We start from the raw sequence: 22,366 nt of genomic DNA, 5'->3' as shown, positions 1-22,366 counted from the left end.
ATACACGACACACTTTAAGCACACGACATGGTCCATGTATAAGTTACACATGAAAATACACGACACACTTTAAGCACACGACATGGTCCATGTATAAGTTACACATGAAAATACACGACACACTTTAAGCACACGACATGGTACATGTATAAGTTACACATGAACATACACGACGCACTTTAAGCACATTATATGATATATGTTATCAATAGCTCTGTAGTGTTTTATATTCAATCTGTTTCATGTGCTTATTGTTTTACCTGTATTGTGTCATGCTTGTTATGTATTTCAGGATGGGCACATCACCTATTTCTTGTCTACATATCAAACACACATTATTAATTTGTATCTCAATCTTTCCTGTGTGATACAAACTGGCTAGGTTCACCCCTCTGGATAGGACTTTTAGCTATCAGCAAAGCTACATGCTGAACTTCAAAAATCATACGTTTGAGTTGCTATTTTCCTCTCTGAATCACACAGGAATAATGAATTATATTAATCCACCCTATTAGGGTTGTCCGCCGTTATTCGTAATTCGCGGTACAAGTAAATTCAGTTATTATTAATCGCAAACTCATAGTAGCTTGTAGCAGGTGATAGAAATGGGGTATAATAAATGAACACCAGTGGTAACCTGAATAAGCAAACCTTAGTTACAGGTCGTTGAGGACGCTCTTATTTGCATTAGGGTGACCAAACCTTGATTCAGACACGTCTCAATATACCACTGTTTCCAAGATGTATAACCGACGTAAAACAAAACTGGACGCTTCACAACCTTGCACGTATTTGGCAAACCACTGTTAGACAGATATGAACATTGCAAATTAACTGGCAAGAATATTATTTCAACGTCTGATTTCCATTATTGACCAGAATAACAATACGAAAGCCAGTTGTCTCGGGTCAACCGGGCAAATCGAAAAACAGTGAAATAAAACTATCTTCTTCTTTTTACGAATTATTCAAAATTGTTGTTCAGTATACGTAGCACATTCCTGAAGTTGGAGAGGGAAGCCGTGTACACTGAACAGTCGCGTTTATAACATATATAGCATGTGTCTCAGTGTAGCTGGAGAGAGAAGCCGTGTACACTGAATAGGCGCGTTTATAACATATATATCATGTGTCTCAGTGTAGCTGGAGAGAGAAGCCGGTTACACTGAATAGTCGCGTTTATAACATATATATCATGTGTCTCACTGTAGCTGTGGAGAGAAGCCGTGTACACTGAATAGTCGCGTTTATAACATATATATCATGTGTCTCAGCGTAGCTGGAGAGAGAAGCCGTGTACACTGAATAGTCGTGTTTATAACATATATATCACGTGTCTCAGTGTAGCTGAGAAGGGAAGCCGTGTACAATGAATAGTCGCGTTTATAACATATATATCATGTGTCTCACTGTAGCTGAGGAGAGAAGCCGTGTACACTGAGTAGTCGTGTTTATAACATATATATCATGTGTCTCACTGTAGCTGAGGAGAGAAGCCGTTTACACTGAATAGTCGCTTTTATAACATATATATCATGTGTCTCAGTGTAGATGAAGAGAGAAGCCGTTTACACTGAATAGTCGCGTTTATAACATATATAACATGTGTCTCACTGTAGCTGTGGAGAGAAGCCGTGTACACTGAATAGTCGCGGTTATAACATATATATCATGTGTCTCAGTGTAGATGAAGAGAGAAGCCGTTTACACTGAATAGTCGCGTTTATAACATATATAGCACGTGTCTCATATATATCATGTGTCTCAGTGTAGCTGGGGAGAGAAGCCGTGTACAATGAATAGTCGCGTTTATAACATATATATCACGTGTCTCAGTGTAGCTGAGAAGGGAAGCCGTGTACAATCAATAGTCGCGTTTATAACATATATATCATGTGTCTCACCGTAGCTGAGGAGAGAAGCCGTGTACAATGAATAGACGCGTTTATAACATATATATCATGTGTCTCACCGTAGCTGAGGAGAGAAGCCGTGTACAATGAATAGTCGCGTTTATAACATATATATCACGTGTCTCAGTGTAGCTGAGAAGGGAAGCCGTGTACAATCAATAGTCGCGTTTATAACATATATATCATGTGTCTCAGCGTAGCTGGAGAGAGAAGCCGTGTACACTGAATAGTCGTGGTTATAACATATATATCACGTGTCTCAGTGTAGCTGAGAAGGGAAGCCGTGTACAATGAATAGTCGCGTTTATAACATATATATCACGTGTCTCAGTGTAGCTGAGGAGAGAAGCCGTATACACTGAATAATCGCGTCTATAACATATATATCATGTGTCTCAGTGTAGCTGGAGGGAGAAGCCGTGTACACTGAATAGTCGCGTTTATAACATATATAACATGTGTCTCACTGTAGCTGTGGAGAGAAGCCGTGTACACTGAATAGTCGTGTTTATAACATAAATATCACGTGTCTCAGTGTAGCTGGAGAGAGAAGCCGTTCACACTGAATAGTCGCGTTTATAACATATATATCATGTGTCTCACTGTAGCTGTGGAGAGAAGCCGTGTACACTGAATAGTCGCGGTTATAACATATATATCATGTGTCTCAGTGTAGCTGAGGAGAGAAGCTGTGTACACTGAATAGTCGCGTTTATAACATATATAGCACATGTCTCAGTGTAGCTGAGGAGCGAAGCCGTGTACACTGAATAGGCGTGTTTATAACATATATAGCATGTGTCTCAGTGTAGCTGGAGAGAAGCCGTGTACACTGAATAGTCGCGTTTATAACATATATATCACGTGTCTCAGTGTAGCTGGAGAGAGAAGCCGTTCACACTGAATAGTCGCGTTTATAACATATATAGCACGTGTCTCATATATATCATGTGTCTCAGTGTAGCTGGGGAGAGAAGCCGTTTACACTGAATAGTCGCTTTTATAACATATATATCATGTGTCTCAGTGTAGATGAGGAGAGAAGCCTTGTACACTGAATAGTCGCGTTTATAACATATATAGCACGTGTCTCAGTGTCGCTGAGGAGAGAAAGGCCGTGTACACAGAGTAGTCGCATTTATAATATATGTATCATGTGTCTCAGTGTAGCTGAGGAGAGAAGCCGTGTACACTGAATAGTCGTGTTTATAACATATATATCATGTGTCTCACCGTAGCTGAGGAGAGAAGCCGTGTACAATGAATAGTCGCGTTTAAAACATATATATCATGTGTCTCAATGTAGCTGAGGAGAGAAGCCGTGTACAATGAATAGTCGCGTTTATAACATATATATCATGTGTCTCAGTGTAGCTGAGGAGAGAATCCGTGTACACTGAATAGTCGTGTTTATAACATATATATCACGTGTCTCAGTGTAGCTGAGGAGAGAATCCGTGTACACTGAATAGTCGTGTTTATAACATATATAGCACGTGTCTCAGTGTAGCTGAGGAGAGAAGCCGTGTACACTGAATAGTCGTGTTTATAACATATATATCATGTGTCTCAGTGTAGCTGAGGAGAGAAGCCGTGTACACTGAATAGTCGTGTTTATAACATATATATCATGTGTCTCAGTGTAGCTGGAGAGAAGCCGTGAACACTATAAAGTAGTGTTTATGGCATATACTGTGTTTCGCACAAGCCACCAGATTTACCGTTTTGTTATGATTATGTCGTCACACATGTGCGCACATTGCGCACAACTGTGCAAATATATTCGATTGGTATGTTTTACACTTTTTCTAATTCTTCAATTGACTTACACATTATTACAATGACTGTAAAACTGTCAATAATGGCATTGTACTGTCTGATACAGTAAGTTTATTGTTCGTACGTGATTGCATGCACGTTGTGTAATGCATGGAGTTAATTGCCGATTTAATCGTGCGTGCTCATTGTGTTGTACACCATGCACACTTCATCGTGCGTGCTCGTTGTGCTGTACACCATGCACACTTCATCGTGCGTGCTCATCGTGCTATACACCATGCACACTTCATCGTGTGTGCTCATCGTGATGTACACCATGCACACTTCATCGTGCATGCTCATCGTGCTGTACACCATGCACACATCATCGTGTGTGCTCCTCGTGATGTATACCATGCACACTTCATCGTGCGTGCTCATCGTGATATACACCATGCACACTTCATCGTGTGTGCTCATTGTGCTGTACACCATGCACACTTCATCGTGCATGCTCATCGTGCTGTACACCATGCACACATCATCGTGTGTGCTCCTCGTGATGTATACCATGCACACTTCATCGTGCGTGCTCATCGTGATATACACCATGCACACTTCATCGTGTGTGCTCATTGTGCTGTTCACCATGCACACTTCATCGTGCATGCTCATCGTGCTGTACACCATGCACACTTCATCGTGCGTGCTCATCGTGCTATACACAATGCACACTTCATCGTGTGTGCTCATCGTGATGTATACCATGCACACTTCATCGTGCATGATCATCGTGCTGTACACCATGCACACTTCACCGTGCGTGATCATCGTGCTGTACACCATGCACACTTCATCGTACATGCTCATCGTGATGTATACCATGCACACTTCATCGTGCGTGCTCATCCTGCTATACACCATGCACACTTCATCGTGTCTGCTCATTGTGCTGTTCACCATGCACACTTCGCCGTGCGTGCTCATCATGCTGTACACCATGCACACATCATCGTGTGTCCTCATCGTGATGTATTCCATGCACACTTCATCGTGCGTGCTCATCGTGCTATACACCATGCACACTTCATCGTGTGTGCTCATTGTGCTGTTCACCATGCATACTTCACCGTGCGTGCTCATCATGCTGTACACCATGCACACTTCACCGTGCGTGCTCATGGTGCTGTACACCATGCACACTTCATCGTGCGTGCTCATCCTGCTGTATTCCATTCACACTTCATCGTGCGTGCTCATCCTGCTGTACACCATGCACACATCGTTAGCACAGCGCACGTCCTATACACGCTGTCTTATCCTACAACTGTACATCCGGTGTCGCGTTGCAGAAATCTTGTACACTGAAAAGTCATATACTTCCGGGGTCTTGGTGTAAATGGAGAGAAAGCGTACTTCCATTATCCCATTACTTGAAAAAAAAAGTTGGTAAAAGGCATCACTGTAACAGGAGAGGCAAAATGCACCGTCAGACTTGGTTTCGAACCCTAAACATGGGCGAAAAACTGTAGCATGGCACTTACTCTCGGTTTATCATGTAGTTGGAGAGAACAGCGTTAATTCAGTACTTTTTTCCGGACCAGGATACTTGTTTTTAAGAAATGATTACGTTTCCAGTTGGCAAACGGAGAGATTACAAAATATGAAACGCAAACCTGGATTTATATATGATTTTTCTCAAACAGGGAAATGTCTTGGTTTCACACTGTAGAATTATTTATATTGCACGAGAGATACCTGTAGTGCTTCTCGTTATCACATATACTAATTATAATTTGAACATCAAATCGGCACACAAATAGTCATAATTCTGATTCTTTCTAACGGAAAACATACCATCTGAGATACACAATGTATACCACACAAATACTCCTTGGTTTTTTTTTTAAATTTATCATAATTTCAACCAAGTATTGTTAACGGGAGGCTTATCATCCTAACGTTAAATGGTCGTAACATTTTCAAATTACCAATAGCAAATAAAAACTAGAATATATTGAAAAGCCTTAATCGCATGGAAATGTCGCTCATATGCAGATTCAAATACTTTGGGGTCAATGGTGTTTATAAGAAACATAACGTTTGAGCTTTAATTAAAATGCGGAATTCCTTTTGAAGACTGCAGATTGCAGGCTACCATTACATTTAGTGTTCACAGTGTTATTTCAACGGGGAAATGCTATTTTACATTGATATTAAACATATTTCAACGCTAAAAACGAACAAATTATACTTATAAAATAGACGATTGATATTGAACCTATATCGAAATAAGCATATTCTCATTAATTCTTACTGTTCTGTTCCCTAAATCCCATGATACGCTCTTTCCAAACCACCATACTATTTACCATGGGGCATTGTCTTTTAAAATGACAGGAACATCAGAGAATACAGAACATAAAAACTGTTTGGAGCTGTAAATTGTCAGGTGTTAGTACGTAGATTGAGTTTGGCGCATGGATTCATAGGTAAACAATATACATATAGTATGAACAGTCCATGGTATGGAGCTGAGAAGCACATGGTTGTTTGTCAATAGCCAGGGTCATGTTAGGATTGGTACCTGAAACCACTGGAAAGAGAAAGTAGATTGTAATAAAGAGAGAAAGTAGACAGGAAAGATAGGCAACGAAAACAAATCACAAGTGATAGAGGTTTGGTTACGGTTTGGTTTAATAGGGTTTAACACCAACTAAGGTTATCAAACGACATCCCTCCATGTGTGTAATGAATGCATGGATCTGTGTGCATGAGCTGGAGGCAGGGTATGTTGGTGAAATTGTCTCCTGGCGAAAGTGCAGATCTGATGCCGTTTATAGCGCTATTTCACTGAAATACCATGCCGAAGGCATCCGACCTATAATTGTACAATGTAGCATCTGTCCGCCCGTTCACATTATACTGACAACAGGTAAACAATTTGTTGTCACTGCTTTAAATGCTGGACATTCAGCGGGACATACATAGGTACTAAAGCAACGGGACACTATCCTACAGTAGGTGCTTGGGTGGGTCGCCTTTTACGATACACACGATGTATGACTCAGGCATGGCCTGGAGAGACCTGTACATTTGTTTCAATGCATACAAAATGTACCTGTACTTGTTTTTTTTAATAATATACTTGAATCTGTTGCTTGGCAAAATCATTCATCCTTGTACATATGTGTGCTATGTTTTAGAATGATCCACATTCACACTACACTAATATGACGCATCACATGTTAGTTTGAAGTTGACTGATTTGTAGTATACGGTACTACTATATAGCTAGACTATATTGATAGTAATAGTATCCTCATTTGGTTCTTGTTTTTCCAAGAATAAAAGTATATACTCTACTCAAGGCTGTTCATCATAATATATGTTATTAAAAAAATCCTGGAGTAAAAATGATAATGTGAGTTGTAAGCAGAATGTTAAAACAAATGGTTTGAGCTGATATGCCAATCCTTGAAGGATGTATCTGTTTTTAAATTAAAAATGTTAAGTTAGACACAGCAGGTCAGAGACTGCCACGTCTCCCACCACTATAAGTATAAAAAGAAGATTTTAGATTTTTCTTTTTAATAATTTAGATAATCCACGTGAAATGATGAAATTTAATGTTTGTACTGAGTATATACCTTAGAAATTCTAGGTATCTACATAAGGAGATTCCTCCTCTTCATCATCGCTCTTGTCATACAGTTTTTGTAGATACATTACCTAGAGATAAATTGGCATATTAGCCAAAACCATTTGTTTGCAAGAGAAGTTTCTGGGTGGACACCATGGTATTGAGTGATTCTTTTTTTGCGATTTTGATTATATTGTCCTCGATGTTTGATTGATACCCTTATTATGTCATTGTCAAATTAGAGGGTTAAATATTGTGTGTTGTGTTGTGTTCAGTGATGATTGTGTTAACTTGATGGAATTGATGTCAGTTTCATGATGGACTTGTAATTCTTGAGTCAATATTGGTGTTAAATGTGGTTGAATAAAAACAATTGCCATCACCAGTTATATCAGCATCCTCTTACAAGCATGCGATTTGATACAACAGGTTTAACTAAACAATACAAACAACAACAAAAGTTCTCGTTCTGGAGCTGTGAAATATGAATCGCTTGGTATGTAACACAAAATTCAAGAAAGTTTTGCGGAATGTTGCTGTTATATTTGAATTGTTAGATACAACTAGAAAGATGTTTTTCATCCTTCAAATATAAATATATAAGTATTTGCCAAAACGGTCCTTATCAGATAAGTCTTCGCTAACTGTGGGGTACCACTACAAGAGTATGCTATGTTAATGTGATCGCTATCAACAGAAATGGAATTTCTGGTGCCATTTTTTATCCCTCTGATAGCTACTGGTGTGAGATTTACTCAAGTGTAAATACAGACTTCCTACGTCAATTCTAACGATGTTCGGAATGAATACGATACCTACACCGATAGCTTTTATTTCTTCGTTGATTAGAAAATCATTATTATTTAAACTCGCCAATGTCCAAAGTACTAGATAAGAGTATAACTGTGGATAAATCACTTGACCTTTCCTATCTGACGGAGGATCCTATTACAGGGGTTTGTTTGACTAATTAAATGAGATGGATTACCGAGTTATATACTACGTTACATTTAGATGTGTAGGGTTTATCAGGTCAGCCAAATGAATGGCTGAATATTTGACATATGTGTGCCATGTGTATAGAGATTATCTAGTTAGTCTATCTTTTTATAGGTTTTATTACACGATCAAATACTAAACATACGGAGCTTGTCTATCTAATGGAAGGCCGTATTACGTACAAGGCCGTCATGGGTCGGTTTTATCTAAAGGTCGGTCTTCCAAGGTTACCGAGGACAAAGCTAGCTTGACCCCGACGTTACGGCCAATGCATAGATAATGGATGTTCAACCAGATTTGTAAAGATTCATCCGGTTAAATCGAGGGCTGCGCTTGGGTATTGTTAAGTGGAATCGACTGATTTATAACAGTGTGTGTCTGTACATTGCTCTTTGTTCCCTAAATTGATATAGCAAAAAGATGTTCATCCACACAAGAAAACAAAACTTCACACGCACACAAAACACTGGTAAACTTTAAAAACTAGAGTCATTGTTATGACCCTTACTGTGACAATTAATAGTTCCCTTTAAGGGTTAGGTTATACTAAGGGAGTCTGGTGTGAATGTAAAGTGTTGCCTAGTTACTGGCTTGTTTCCAATGGCAGAAGGGGGTTGAGGGTGGGGTAGGGGGAACTTGCTTAATCGGTGAATCGAGAACACGCCTATTAGACATTGTCATGGTGTTGTTTTGAGAAAATAACTACATACGTATAACAGAAATATATAAATTTCCCATAACCACTATAGGTTTCCTCACTCCTGATTCATTGGATAATCCTGCTAGGAGTTGGTAAACATTTTTGGTTACCTACTAGTGGGTAACACCCTGGAGGTGATTTCATTGGTCAATTGTTTTTACTTATGACGTCACGTAACAATGCTTTGCGACGTCATCTTCCATTTTGACGTCGTGTTTTCCCCCATCGGAAGCCGACATAGTGTATTTTCAAGGGAAACATATGACTTTTCATATAACATATGAACGTTACAGGAGAAAAGGGAACCATGATAACCAACCATCACTCGTTGGGGAACCTCTATTTATTGAAGTAGTTAAATCACAACGAAATGTGTGTAATAATTTTGTGTTTGAATTTCATTTATACAAATATACATTAAAAAAGAGCAGAAAAATGTCACATCGCCAGAAATGATATCGGGGCAGATGGCATTAAAAGAGGAGATGGAGTCTTTCCCTTTACATCCACTCCAGTGGGTATACTAATGGGAGAAACATGCTACAGCTCGCCTTAGGCTCCGGTACATAGACGAAAGCTAAGGTTTGGCTTCCACACACCTTGCATCTTTTATATCCGTTCACCCTACCGGTCACTTTTCCCCCCTCTCACTTCTCTCAGATGTGGTAAGGAAACCACCAAATACATTACAAGTATAGTAAGTATACGGACATGTGACATTTGTATAAGTGCCGTTTCCATCTCTCTCAACATCATTTCGTAGCCTTAAGAAATATTCAATTTCTTAGAAAGAAACCTATTAACTTTTTTTCCGTTGAATTTGACATTATATACATGTATGTATAGGTCGTATGTATTATTTTTTTTTATCATTTTGTGTTAACTTAGCGCTGGTAGTAATACCGTTCGCTATTTATGGCAGAGGCATGGTTCCTGGTGTTACTTTAAAAATTGATGGTTATATAATAGTACTGTACCTAACTAAAAAAAAAAAAAAANCCATCGTCGAAATTTCCACCCATATCATCGTTAATGACGTCATCTACATCCCCGGTAATGACGGCCTCTACATCCTATGTAATGACGTCCTCTACATCCTCGGTAATGACGTCCTCTATATCCCCGATAATGACGTCCTCTATATCGTCAGTTATGACGTCCTCTGCATCCTAAGTAATGACGTCCTCTATATCCCCGATAATGACGTCCTCTATATCGTCAGTTATGACGTCCTCTGCATCCTAAGTAATGACGTCCTCTATATCCCCGATAATGACGTCCTCTATATCGTCAGTAATGACGTCTTCTACATCCTCGATAATGACGTCATCCAAAACCTCGGTAATAACTTCCTTTGCGTCCTACGTAATGACGTCCTCTAAATCCTCGATAATGACTTCTTCGACATCCTGAGTAATAACGTCCTCTATATCCTAAATAAAAACGTCTTCTACATCCTCGTTAATGACGTCCTCTACATCCACAATAATGACGTCCTCTACATCCACAGTAATGACGTCCTCTACATTCCCGGTATTGACTTCCTCTACATCCACAGTAATTACGTCATATACATCCTCGGTGATGACGTCTTCTATATCATGAGTAATAATGTCATCTACATCCCCGGTAATGACGTCATCTACATCCTTGTTAATGACGTCCTCTTCATCCCCGGTAATGACGTCATCTATATCCTTGGTAATAACGTCATCTACATCCCCGGTAATGATGTCATCTACATCCTTGTTAATGACGTCCTCTTCATCCCCGGTAATGACGTCATCTATATCCTTGGTAATAACGTCCTCTACATCCTTAGTAGTGACGTCCTCTGCATCTCCGATAATGACGTCCTCTGCATCCACGATAATGACGTCCTTTAAATCATTTGTAATTATGTCCTCTACATCCTGAGCAATGACGACCTCTACATCCTTGGTAATGACGTCCTCTATATCCTCTGTATTAACGTCCTCTTCATCCCCAGTAATGACATCCTCTACATCCTCGGTAATGACGTACTCGACATCCTAAGTAAAGACGTCCTTTACATCTTTGGTAATGACCTCCTTTACATCCTCAGTATTAACCTCCTCTTCATCCTCACTATTAACTTCCTCTTCATCCTCTGTAATGACTTCCTCGACATCCTCGGTAATGACGTCCTTTTAATCCTTGTTAATGACGTACTCTACATCCCCGGTTATGTCGTCCTCTACGTCCTCGATAATGACGTCCTTTAAATCCTTGGTAATGACGTCCTCTACATCCTCAGTAATAACGTCCTATTCATCCACAGTAATGACATCCTCTACATTCTCGATAATGACTTCCTCGACATCCTGAGCAATGACGTCCTCTACATCCTCGGTAATTACGTCCTCTACATCCAGGGTAATTACGTACTCTACATCCTGAGTAATGACGTCCTCTACATCCCCGGTAATGACGTCCTCTACATCCTGACTAATGACGTCCTCTACATCCCCGGTAATGACGTCCTCTACATCATGACTAATGACGTCCTCTACATCCTCGATAATGACGTCCTCTACATCCACAGTAATGACGTCCTCTACATCCCCGGTAATGACGTCCTCTACATCCTGACTAATGACGTCCTCTATATCCACAGTAATGACGTCCTCTACATCCCCAGTAATGACGTCCTATACATCCTGAGTAATGACGTCCTCTACATCCTGAGTAATGACGTCCTCTATATCCCCGACAATGATGTCCTCTACATCCACAGTAGTGACGTCCTCTACATCCACAGTAATGACGTCCTCTACATCCTGAGTAATGACGTCCTCTATATCCCCGATAATGACGTCCTCTACATCCACAGTAATGACGCCCTCTACATCCACAGTAATGACGTCCTCTACATACTCAGTAATGACGTCCTCTATATCCCCGATAATGACGTCCTCTACATCCACAGTAATGACGTCCTCTACATCCTGAGTAATGACGTCCTCTACATCCTCGGTAATGACGTCCTCTACATCCACAGTAATGACGCCCTATACATCCACAGTAATGACGTCCTCTACATTCCCGGTAATGACGTCCTCTACATCCCCGGTTATTACGTACTCTACGTCCCCAGTAATGACGTCCTCTACATCCACAGGAATGACGTCCTATACATCCTGAGTAATGACGTCCTCTATATCCCCGATAATGACGTCCTCTATATCGTCAGTTATGACGTCCTCTGCATCCTAAGTAATGACGTCCTCTATATCACCGATAATGACGTCCTCTATATCGTCAGTTATGACGTCCTCTGCATCCTAAGTAATGACGTCCTCTATATCCCCGATAATGACGTCCTCTACATCCACAGTAATGACGTCCTATACATCCTGAGTAATGACGTCCTCTACATCCCCGGTATTGACGTCCTCTACATCCCCGGTTATTACGTACTCTACATCCCCAGTAATGGCGTCCTCTACATCCTGAGTAATGACGTCCTCTACATCCCCAGTAATGACGTCCTCTACATCCACAGTAATGACGTCCTCTACATCCCCGGTTATTACGTACTCTACATCCCCAGTAATGACGTCCTCTACATCCCCGGTATTGACGTCCTCTACATCCACAGTAATGACGTCCTCTACATCCCCGGTTATTATGTACTCTACATCCACAGTAATGACGTCCTCTACATCCTGAGAAATGACGTCCTCTACATCACCGGTAATAACGTCCTCTACATCCACAGTAATGACGTCCTCTACATCCCCAGTAATGACGTCCTCTACATCCCCGGTAATTACGTCCTCTACATCCACAGTAATGACGTCCTCTACATCCACGGTAAATACGTACTCTACATCCACAGTAATGACGTCCTCTACATCCTCGGTAATGACGTCCTATACATCCCCGGTAATTACGTACTCTACATCCACAGTAATGACGTCCTCTACATCCCCAGTAATGACGTCCTCTACATCCACGGTAATTACGTACTCTACATCCACGGTAAATACGTACTCTATATCCTGAGTAATGACGTCCTATACATCCTCGGTAATGACGTCCTCTACATCCCCGGTAATGACGTCCTCTACATCCACAGTAATGACGTCCTCTATATCCACGGTAATTACGTACTCTACATCCTGAGTAATGACGTCCTCTACATCCTCGGTAATGACGTCCTCTACATTCACAGTCATGACGTCCTCTACATCCCCGGTAATGACGTCCTCTACATCCACAGTAATGACGTCCTCTACATCCCCAGTAATGACGTCCTCTACATCCACGGTAATTACGTACTCTACATCCTGAGTAATGACGTCCTCTAGTCTGTGTCCGCTGTGTTGACGTACATCCACAGTCATGACGTCCTCTACATCCCCGGTAATGACGTCCTCTACAAGTTCAGTAATAGCGGCATCTACATCCTCGGTAAAGACGTCATTTACATCCTCGGTGAAGAAAATACGTCATTTACATCTTCAATAAGCATACCCTCTATATCCTAGGTAATAACATCCTCTATATCAGCATACATAGCATCCTCTACAACCTCAGTATTGACGTCCTCTACATACGGTTCGACATCTTCAATGCCCGTTGTAATGACACCCTCTCAATGTTAAATAATGACATCGGCTGTGTCCGCTGTGTTGACACCCAATACGTGTTCGGTAATGACATAGTGTGTGTCCGCTGTGTTGACACCCAGTACGAGTTCTGTAATGACATCGTCTGTGTCCGCTGTGTTGACGCCCAATACGTGTTCGGTAATGACATCGTCTGTATCTGCTGTGTTGACACCCAGTACGAGTTCTGTAATGACATCGTCTGTATCTGCTGTGTTGACACCTAATACGTGTTCGGTAATGACATCGTCTGTGTCGGCTGTGTTGACACCCAATACGTGTTCGGTAATTACATCGTCTGTGTCCGCTGTATTGACACCCAATACGTGTTCGGCAATGACATCGTTTGTGTCCGCTGTGTTGACACCCAATACGTGTTCTGTAGTGACATCGTCTGTGCCCGCTGTGTTGACATCCAGTACGAGTTCTCTAATGACATCGTCTGTGTCCGCTGTGTTGACCCCCAATACGTGTTCGGTAATGACATCGTCTGTATCTGCTGTGTTGACACCTAATACGTGTTCGGTAATGACATCGTCTGTGTCCGCTTTGTTGACACCCAATACGTGTTCGGTAATGACATCGTCTGTGTCCGCTGTATTGACACCCAATACGTGTTCGGCAATGACATCGTTTGTGTCTGCTGTGTTGACACCCAATACGTGTTCGGTAATGACATCGTCTGTGTCCGCTGTTATGACATCATATGTGTCCTCGGCTATGAATGTGTTGACGTCAATAATGTAATTATCTCTACGTCTATTAGATAATGTGCGTTCGACCTGAAAAACTGATAGCTCGTTAATCCGAATATCTATGACTCCATGACAGATATATATCTTTTCTACACGACAACTTAGATATTATAGATATAGATATTATGTTGCAGATAATCATTTAACACTCGAGATCAATGCTTTTACCGGCTAGTACCAGACTAATCTGTAAAAATACCATTGTTGTTATACAATTGAAAAAAAAGGATAGCATTGGAAAATAACAGTTTCGCTTTTTCAGTCAGAATTTTGTAATAAACATTTAACGGAAGATTTACACATATAATGTTTAATTCATTGAATGTCTAATTAATAAATATCATAATTCTCGTATATTGCTCGTGTTACCTCTCTACTCATTTTTACGCCAAGTGGTTTCCTGTATTTCTTACACACACAGAATTAACTTTAAATGAAATTGGAACATGCTGTTCATCTGTTATTAAGACTCGTCCCCTCTTTTCTTATTTTTTATATTTATTGTCACCTGTTGTCGTCCTTCTGCACAGTTTGAATGGCTTGAAATGTTAATACAAATGTATGTCTTTGTTTTCACGTACAATATGTACTCCGATTTTCATTTTTTGTCAATCAAAGTTAACCAACTATAGGATTAAAAGGTTAGGGTTAGAACTAGGGTTAGGCTTTTATATTCATATCGGTAGTGGCGGTGTGCCGTTTGTTTTTGCGGTCAATTTCTTATTCAAACAACGGTTGCAAAGTAGTAACTATTACTATGAGAAGTCGCATTCCATCTTAACTGCCGTCAAACGAACATCTCCAAACACGGTAGAAAGGCTGGTACAATTGTGTTATTAAACATCAGGGGATGGCATTCCCACCTTTACAAATCCCCGTGTCGCTGTACTTTATACTTGTCAGGTTTCGAGAATGCGCTAATACTTAATCTAGATTTCAGATTACATATATGATCCAAGTATCATCCACCATTACCGGAACCTAGACAGGTGATGTCCCTTGGCCTTTTCCGCATCGGAATGCCAATTTCATTTTTTTTGTAATTTCTCTTTAGAGACCATAGCTTTAAGCTTATCGTGTACACATATCATATGTAATTCATCAGCAGGACACCAGCTGGACGTTTGACAAATGTGGCGATAAACTGTAAAACTGTTTTGTAATAGAAGAATGGCATCACGACGACTTCCAGAGACAGAAATTGGTCAGTGTCGCCTTATGTGAATTACGCCGAGGGATATTTGAACTTGATCACATGGAAGGAATTCTGATAGAGACCCACGTCTACGGGGTTTTACACCAGACTATGTGTCGTCCTATGCGCTATACACCTTTGCTAATTCAAGTCCTCGAGTTGTCTTTTCGTTATAAAATCCTGTACAAGTAGATTTGTTTGTCTCAGAGAGGTTGGAATTGTTCGTATTTTTTTTTTATCAAAATCAAATCTTCTCTAGATGCCTTTTTTGTCATTCAAATAACTTTGAGAAAAGCGTTGACGTAATTCATTTGATAACACAAAGAAATGGAATTAGAAATATCAGATCATTACAAGTCGGTAACGCGTTCGGCGATCAACGGAGGCCACTTCAGAAACAAACGTGGTAGAGTAGTTATGTTGTGAGTGTAAATACTAGGTTAATGGTCCCAATAACAAACGTGGTAGAGTAGTTATGTTGTGAGTGTAAATACTAGGTTAATGGTCCCAATAACAAATGTGGTAGAGTAGTTATGTTGTGAGTGTAAATACTAGGTTAATGGTCCCAATAACAAATGTGGTAGAGTAGTTATGTTGTGAGTGTAAATACTAGGTTAATGGTCCCAATAACAAATGTGGTAGAGTAGTTATGTTGTGAGTGTAAATACTACGTTAATGGTCCCAATAACAAACGTGGTAGAGTAGTTATTTTGTGAGTGTAAATACTAGGTTAATGGTCCCAATAACAAATGTGGTAGAGTAGTTATGTTGTGAGTGTAAATACTAGGTTAATGGTCCCAATAACAAATGTGGTAGAGTAGTTATGTTGTGAGTGTAAATACTAGGTTAATGGTCCCAATAACAAACGTGTTAGAGTTGTTTTGTGTGAGTGTAAATACTAGGTTAATAGTCCCAATAACAAACGTGTTAGAGTAGTTATGTTGTGAGTGTAAATACTAGGTTAATGGTCCCAATAACAAACGTGGTAGAGTAGTTATTTTGTAAGTGTAAATACTAGGTCAATTGTCCCAATAACAAACGTGGTAGAGTAGTTATGTTGTGAGTGTAAATACTAGGTTAATGGTCCCAATAACAAACGTGGTAAAGTAGTTATGTTGCGAGTGTAAATACTACGTTAATGGTCCCAATAACAAACGTGGTAAAGTAGTTATTTTGTGAGGGTAAATACTAGGTTAATGGTCCCAATAACAAACGTGTTAGAGTAGTTATTTTGTGATTGTAAATACTAGGTTAATGGTCCCAATAACAAACGTGGTATAGTAGTTATTTTGTGATTGTAAATACTAGGTTAATGGTCCCAGTAACAAACGTGGTATAGTAGTTATTTTGTGAGTGTAAATACTAGGTTAATGGTCCCAATAACAAACGTGGTAGATTAGTTATGTTTTGAGTGTAAATACTAGGTTAATGGTCCCAATAACAAATGTGTTAGAGTAGTTATTTTTTGAATGTAAATACTAGGTTAATGGTCCCAATAACAGAACGTTAGATGATACAGTGTATCAGATTCCAGTGAGTGTAAATACTGGGTTAATGGTCCCAATAACAAATGTGTAAGAGTAGTTATTTTGTGAGTGTAAATACTTGGTTAATGGTCCCAATAACAGAACGTTAGATGATACAGTGTATCAGATTCCAGTGAGTGTAAATACTAGGTTAATGGTCCCAATAACAAATGTGGTAGAGTAGTTATGTTGTGAGTGTAAATACTAGGGTAATGGTCCCAATAACAAACGTGGTAGATTAGTTATGTTTTGAGCGTAAATACTAGGTTAATGGTCCCAATAACAAATGTGTAAGAGTAGTTATTTTGTGAGTGTAAATACTTGGTTAATGGTCCCAATAACAGAACGTTAGATGATACAGTGTATCAGATTCCAGTGAGTGTAAATACTGGGTTAATGGTCCCAATAACAAATGTGTAAGAGTAGTTATTTTGTGAGTGTAAATACTTGGTTAATGGTCCCAATAACAGAACGTTAGATGATACAGTGTATCAGATTCCAGTGAGTGTAAATACTGGGTTAATGGTCCCAATAACAAATGTGTAAGAGTAGTTATTTTGTGAGTGTAAATACTTGGTTAATGGTCCCAATAACAGAACGTTAGATGATACAGTGTATCAGATTCCAGCGAGTGTAAATACTAGGTTAATGGTCCCAATAACAGAGGGTTAGATGATACAGTGTATCAGATTCCAGTGAGTGTAAATACTGGGTTAATGGTCCCAATAACAAATGTGTAAGAGTAGTTATTTTGTGAGTGTAAATACTTGGTTAATGGTCCCAATAACAGAACGTTAGATGATACAGTGTATCAGATTCCAGTGAGTGTAAATACTGGGTTAATGGTCCCAATAACAAATGTGTAAGAGTAGTTATTTTGTGAGTGTAAATACTTGGTTAATGGTCCCAATAACAGAACGTTAGATGATACAGTGTATCAGATTCCAGCGAGTGTAAATACTAGGTTAATGGTCCCAATAACAGAGGGTTAGATGATACAGTGTATCAGATTCCAGTGAGTGTAAATACTGGGTTAATGGTCCCAATAACAAATGTGGTAGAGTAGTTATGTTGTGAGTGTAAATACTAGGGTAATGGTCCCAATAACAAACGTGGTAGATTAGTTATTTTGTGAGTGTAAATACTAGGTTAATGGTCACAATAACAAACGTGGTAGATTAGTTATGTTGTGAGTGTAAATACTAGGTTAATGGCCCCAATAACAAGCGTGGTAGAGTAGTTATTTTGTGAGTGTAAACACTAGGTTAATGGTCCCAATAACAGAGGGTTAGATGATACAGTGTATCAGATTCCAGTGAGTGTAAATACTGGGTTAATGGTCCCAATAACAAATGTGTAAGAGTAGTTATTTTGTGAGTGTAAATACTTGGTTAATGGTCCCAATAACAGAACGTTAGATGATACAGTGTATCAGATTCCAGCGAGTGTAAATACTAGGTTAATGGTCCCAATAACAGACGTGGTAGATTAGTTATGTTGTGAGTGTAAATACTAAGTTAATGGTCCCAATAACAAATGTGTTAGAGTAGTTATGTTGTGAGTGTAAATACTAGGGTAATGGTCCCAATAACAAACGTGGTAGATTAGTTATTTTGTGAGTGTAAATACTAGGTTAATGGTCACAATAACAGAAGGTTAGATGATACAGTGTATCAGATTCCAGTGAGTGTAAATACTGGGTTAATGGTCCCAATAACAAATGTGGTAGAGTAGTTATGTTGTGAGTGTAAATACTAGGTTAATGGTCCCAATAACAGAAGGTTAGATGATATCAGATTCCAACTATCACATCTTTCAACACGATTATTGATAGAGTTGTGTTTTTTGGTTATTTGCTATCCTTTAGGAAAGGAAACTAAGTTCTAAATATTTTATACCGTATAAGCCAACTGATTCAGCTTTAGGGTTTGTTTGTATGGGTTGTGTACGTTTCTATCGGCCAAAGTGTCCGTAATACTTTGGCTACCGAAGAAGATAAATGTGTTGCCTGTTTATAATTTAATCAAAAGGATGAAAAACGGCCAATGCTACGAAAAGCCGAAAAATTACAAAAACTCTATTATAAACAGACGACAACCCTCCAAAACATGTTTACGAAAGCACACCAAGCTGAAGTAAACAAGGACAAAAGGGGGAAAACACCAAGCAAACAAAACAAGATAAAAGAGATTGCCTCTTTAGGTACAATACGGGCAGGTAACAAATACATACACTGCATATCAGTTTTATACGTATGTATATGGTATTTCATATCCATCCAGACAAACCTGCTGCTATCGTTGGTGTCGATTTAATTGAAGGTCTTGGTTTTCTTACGTTGATCCTTATGTATAATTTATGATATGTCATATCCATCCAAATACATAGACACACCTGCTGGTTGTGGCTTACATTGGGTCGGAATGGTTCTAATATTTAGCTTCTGTAGTGACGGAAGTCGGTCGGGTCGAGTGAAGGATTCACTGTCTCGGTATTATAAGTTCAGTTACATATATATAATGTACGGATTTATTTATGAAATACGATGCGTTGTTTTTGCAATATTTCTTTTAAATACGATATAGTTTTAACGTCTTCGTACTTGTAAATGACAACAGTGTAGATTTTAATTCCATACACCTGAATGATTGATGCCATTTTGATTACATGTGGATTACAGAATGATCTAGTGGGTTAGGAAACATTACCACTCCCAGCTACATATAATTAAGCATTCTATGTATAGCAACCAACTAATCCCTATATTTGAGATCCTGTTCTAATCACCAATCGCCAACGATTTGTTATCTCATAATACTATTTTCAAAGACATCCAGGTTTCTTGTTTTGGGATGATCGCTTTAAATAGTCATGCTTGAATATTGAGCTACAGTGTATACTCATACAATGCTACAACTTTTTATCATAAATATATCGTAAGGTTTTAGGCGTCAGCAATGTAACATACACTGTATATGTGTGTATACACGCACCCAATACTGTTTATTGGTGGACAACCCTAACCCTAACACACACTGTATATGTGTGATTAAACGCACCCAATACTGCTTATTGGTGGACAACCCTAACCCTAACACACACTGTATATGTGTGATTAAACGCACCCAATACTGCTTATTGGTGGACAAACCTGATCCTAACACACACTGTATATGTGTGTATAAACGCACCCAATACTGTTTATTGGTGGACAACCCTAACCCTAACATACACTGTATGTGTGTGTATAAACGCACCCAATACTGCTTATTGGTGGACAACCCTGACCCTAACACACACTGTATATGTGTGTATAAACGCACCCAATAATGTTTATTGGTGGACAACCCTGACCCTAACATACACTGTATATGTGTGTATAAACGCACCCAATACTGCTTATAGGTGGACACCCCTGACCCTAACACACACTGTATATGTGTGTATAAACGCACCCAATACTGTTTATTGGTGGACAACCCTGACCCTAACATACACTGTATATGTGTGTATAAACGCACCCAATACTGTTTATTGGTGGACAACCCTAACCCTTACATACACTGTATATGTGTGTATAAATGCACCCGATACTGTTAATTGGTGGACAACCCTAACCCTAGCACACACTGTATATGTGTGTATAAACGCACCCGATACTGTGTATTGGTGGACAACCCTAACCCTAACATACACTGTATATGTGTATATAAACGCACCCAATACTGTTTATTGGTGGACAACCCTAACCCTAACACACACTGTATATGAGTGTATAAACGCACCCAATTCTGTTTATTGGTGGACAACCCTAACCCTAATTAGGCACGGTAGTCTACTGGTAGGACGCCGGGCTCGTGACCGAAAGGTTGCGGGTTCGAGTCACGGCACTGTACATGTGTTGTATCCTCGAGCAAGGTGTTTTACTCGGCTTGTTCCAGTCTACTCAGTTGTAAATGAGTACATGGTTGGGCAGTTAACCGCTTTGAGACGACCAACGAACTAGGATGTGATAAAGCGGTATATATAAGAACCTCGATTTATTATTATATTATTAATATTAAATGTATATGGAGTTGATATGTTCTCGACTGAGCAAAGATAAGCCATGATAATTAACACAAATTTATGTTCAGTAAATAAGAACAATTTTGTTTATCCTATGCCTATTTTATTCTTTAAAAATACCTAATGTTCCTTTCTGGAGTTTTCCCATTACCAGACATAACAATAATATTTAACAAAAACAATTCTCAGAAAAAAAGGAAATGCTTGTCCTGAACTGGCACCTCTTTCTGTTATCATTATATCTGGATAGACTTCTCAGTGGTGGTAGGAAGAAGGTTAATCGGTGGTAGGGACTTGGGTTATTGGTGGTAGGAACTATATTATTGGTAGAGGGTACTCGGGTTATTTGTGGTAGGAACTGGGGTTATTGGTGGTTGAGACTGGTCTTTAGTAGTAGGGACCATGGTTATTAGTGGAAGAGACACGGGTCTTTAGTTGAACGATATGATGTAGTTAGAGCGACGCGATGAAGTTAGAGCGATGTGATGTTGACGATATATTAGAGCAACGCGATGATGAAAGAAGCATGTGGTAAGGAAGTTATCTAGCGATGCGATGAAAAAGATAGAGCGATGTTATGATTGAATCAGAGCGATGGTATGATGGAATCAGAGCGATGTTATGATTGAATCAGAGCGATGGTATGATGGAATTAGAGCGATGGTATGATGAAATCAGAGCGATGTTATGATGGAATTGATGAATCAGAGCGATGGTATTAGAGCGATGGTTTGATGGAACCAGAGCGATGGTATGATGGAATCAGAGCGATGTTATGATGGAATCAGAGCGATGGTATGATGGAAACAGAGCGATGGTATGATGGAATTAGAGCGATGTTATGATGGACTCAGAGCGATGGTATGATGGAATTAAAGCGATGTTATGATGGAATCAGAGCGATGTTATAATGGAATCAGAGCGATGTTATGATGGAATAAGAGCGATGTTATGATGGAATCAGAGCGATGGTATGATGGAATTAGAACGATGTTATGATGGAATCAGAGCGATGGTATGAAGGAATCAGAGCGATGTGTGATGGAATCAGAGCGCTGTTATGAAGGAATAAGAGCGATGGTATGATGGAATCAGAGCGCTGTTATGAAGGAATACGAGCGATGTTATGATGGAATCAGAGCGATGTTATGATTGAATCAGAGCGATGTTATGAT

At 39.5% G+C, this 22,366-nt stretch overlaps 1 protein-coding gene across 1 annotated transcript in view; it reads left to right on the top strand.

Moving 5' to 3' along the window:
- Positions 1-22,366, top strand: part of LOC110464471 (acetylcholine receptor subunit alpha-like) — a 106,568-nt gene that overhangs the window by 57,888 nt on the left and 26,314 nt on the right. The gene's annotated exons all lie outside the window — the stretch shown is intronic.

Source organism: Mizuhopecten yessoensis, unplaced genomic scaffold (assembly GCF_002113885.1).
Source record: "Mizuhopecten yessoensis strain PY_sf001 unplaced genomic scaffold, ASM211388v2 scaffold10991, whole genome shotgun sequence".
NCBI classification, from domain to species: Eukaryota; Metazoa; Mollusca; class Bivalvia; order Pectinida; family Pectinidae; genus Mizuhopecten; species Mizuhopecten yessoensis.
Note: the sequence above shows the minus strand (reverse complement) of the source record. Positions and strands in the feature narration are given on the sequence as shown.